This window comes from Micropterus salmoides, unplaced genomic scaffold (assembly GCF_014851395.1).
Source record: "Micropterus salmoides isolate LMB-PRFRI ecotype aquatic unplaced genomic scaffold, ASM1485139v1 Ms_hic_scaffold_7, whole genome shotgun sequence".
Taxonomy (NCBI): domain Eukaryota; kingdom Metazoa; phylum Chordata; class Actinopteri; order Centrarchiformes; family Centrarchidae; genus Micropterus; species Micropterus salmoides.
This window is the reverse complement of record NW_024044459.1, coordinates 7,367,611-7,371,172: the sequence shown is the minus strand read 5'-3', so window position 1 is coordinate 7,371,172 and position 3,562 is coordinate 7,367,611.

Here is a 3,562-nt window from a genome sequence, read left to right as displayed (position 1 = left end):
CACAGTGGGGAGAACAAGTATTTGATACGCTGCTGATTTTGCAGGTTTTCCTACTTACAAAGCATGTAGAGGTTTTATCATAGGTACATTTCAACTGTGAAAGACGGAATCTAAAAATGCAGAAAATCACATTGTATGATTTTTAAATAATTAATTTGCATTTTATTGCATGACATAAGTATTTGATACATCAGAAAAGCAGAACTTAATATTTGGTACAGAAACCTTTGTTTGCAATTACAGAGATCATACGTTTCCTGTAGTCTTGACCAGGTTTGCACACACTGCAGCAGGGATTTTGGCCCACTCCTCCATACAGACCTTCTATTCTTTATAAATTAGAGTAGAATAAACAAAAAAAAAAAAAAAAATACTACTTTATTAATCCACATGGGGAAATTAATCTTCTGCATTTAACCCATTCAAACACCCCATATACAAACACACAGCCATGCTGGAGGAGCCTGAGGGCACAATGTCAACCACAACCTTCGGACTACTAGTTTGCTTCTCTAACCTCTGGGCCTCTGTTTAACCTCTGTTTCTACCAGCACACCCTAATATTAAAGAACTTAAGAACCTTATATCAAACAACTTACACTGACTCTCGTTACACTGATTCGATACTCTTTGCCAATGCAGCCGGCTGCACCCGGCCCTGCCATATCCTACACCACAGCCCATAATGTGATGTTATGAACTGTCCCCCGAACCGGCAGAGGGCGCTCTTCTGCAGAAAGGTCAGCGGAAGCCCGTACAGTCTATGATAGAGAGCCTTTGTTAAAGTAACAGCAATCAACGTTTAGGTATAGGCTGCAAACAACCCGCGGTTTGTTCATAGTTCTCACCACGAATTGCTTTCTATTTCGTGTCATTGGTCTACGAGGGTAAGATTTGATCTATAAGGGACATGGGCCGGAGCAAGAGCCGAACTCCTCCACCGAGACGAGGTAAGAAACTTGAGTCAGGTATCGTTAACGTTTACACTACGCAGCTATGGCTATGTGGCCGTTAGCTGCCACAACGCTGTTTTCTCTACACCGGGAGAAAGAAATGAGAACAAATGTTAATTAACTTATTTTCTTTCCTTAACGCTGACTTTACACCTTAACACGTGACTCACTGCGTATAACTTGAATGCCACCTTTTTCTAACGCTCTAACGTAAAGTTAGATATTCACGTAACGTTAGCTTCCTTTGATAAGGAAGCTAACAGGAGAACTCTAAATTACTCTAGATGTGGGCTCGATGCTTTTCCGAAGCGATCGATGATATTTGGCTGGATGTCTTTTTGAGTAACGTTATGCCACTGTGTTCTGTGTTGTATTCTGGTTGACCTGGACCTCATGATGGAGCAGTGATAGTTTTCCTATAAAGAGTGTTTGGTCAGAGCCATATCTTTCATGCACAACAACAACTGTAACGTTATGCTGTTGTGTTCTTGCATACTCAGTAGAGTGATCAAGGGATGGAGAGTAAAAGAAATGTTATTATATAATATATAATATAATAATAAATGCATAAGTGAAAAAGTATTGGCATTTTCGGAGCATATTACCTCTCTGTCAAAATCTGACGCCAGCCACCTACCAATACCTTTTGCTTGTGCACATTTGTAAAAGAAAACTGTAGGTGCAACACTAAAATAGGACTCACTTGGTGCCAGTAACATTTTTACAAGTTGGATGATATTAGGATTAGAATGTTAAACATGTTGCAGAAAAGTCCAACAATGTGAAGGAGAAAATGCAGTGTGTGGATGGCATATTCCTTTAAGTTTTAATCCCAGATCCAGTTTGCTACTAATGTCATGATTGTTTCCTTTCCTGTAGAGAGAAGGCGTTCCCACTCAACTTCGGGGAGCGTGAGCGAAGGCGAAGGGAGAGAGATCGCTCTCGCTCTCGAGATCGGGAGACGCGCGCAGAGAGTCGCTCACGATCTCCTCACAGGAGGCGCTCGAGGTGAGGAAACGCCTTTTGCAGTTTTTGGAACACCGATAGTTTCTCTTTGCCACCGTTTCTGTTTTTGTGCCAGTCCATTATTTTTTTCTTGCTTCTGGTGTGCCATTTAGTTATGGCCTCTTTAAACATGTAGGAGAAAGGGTTGGGTATATTGTCACCAAATATTAGTGCTAACCTACTTCAGCTACTACCTATTACCAAAATCTGATCCCAAATCAGATAGGGCTTAGTGATTTGTGATAGAAAAGCATTGTCTTTTCAGATAGTTTGCAGTGCATTAATGGGGTCTTTGCCCTTGAGAACAAGCACACGTATCTGCATCCTAAACAGACTTTAAACAAACCATGAACAATATTCAGTAGTCGAGGAACCCTCCTGCAGCCATATTATTTTCCTCAGCAGGTCGCCTCCTCGACGTCATCGCTCCTCCTCCTCTCTCCTCAAGGCAGAAAGATGACGCAAAGATGTTAAGGACAAGCCAGCGAAGCCCATTCAGATCTCAGGTATTAGATGAATGATATGCTTCTGTTCTTGCTATATTCATATAAATTGAGGAGGATATTCAGGAGGGAAATGAAATGAGCACCGAAATGAAAATTCTTGGCCGAAGCCAAAACGAATATAAAGAAAAACTTTCCAGAATACTGAACAAAGTTTTTCTCACTTTTTTCCATTTATTTGCATTGCATTAATTAAATAGTCAAAATGATTTTACTCAGCGTTTCCCACAGGATTTGGAGAGACTATGGTGGGTGGGTCTGAAGCCTGATAGGGTCGGTAAAGTAAAATACATGTGTGTCAATTTACTTTTAATGGACACATGTAACATGTTATACTTTCTCTAAATATAATCAAATCTTATTTCATACTGATAGACACCTTATTTTGAAAACCAGACATTGTCACATGTGTATCATCGCGCAAAATTCATCAAGTCCGACCCAGTTTGATAAATAATGTTGTATGTGGTTCTCGTATCACGTAACTTGAAGACTTCACGGCCTCTCTTCAGGTAGGACTCTCATACTGCAACATTGTCTTTGTAAAGAGAGAAACTGACAGGATAAAGCGCTAACCTGCCTGTCAGCTGGCACTGGGCCGTTTCAGGATTTACCATAAAGGCTGAATACATGTGCACTCCAATATAGGGCGGCTAGCTTAATCGCCTTGTCACAAACGAGTGACGGAAATACTCAAAGTGGGTAAGACCGTTTTTCTGCCTTTTCTAAGAAGTCAGCCACAGATGGTGTGGATGTGCTGGGAGACAATTCAGCAGAACAGTGTCTGCAAACGACAATTTTTGCGTCTTTTCAGACACTTTAAAATGCTTGCACACTGCCGACATGTCAATGTAATTGTTGGTCAAAATTTATTCGGCCTTTGACTTATTAGGCCGAACACCAAAAGAGCTCTTTTTTTGCTATTTTGGCCGATTAATTTCGGTGCATCCCTAATATTCAGCTTTTTTGATGTGACATGACAAGTGCAGCATTGATTGTACCAGATTCAATACCATCATTTTTTTTTTTGACAGAGGAAGACATGCAGGGCAAGACAGAAGAGGAGATTGAGATGATGAAACTGATGGGTTTTGCTTCCTT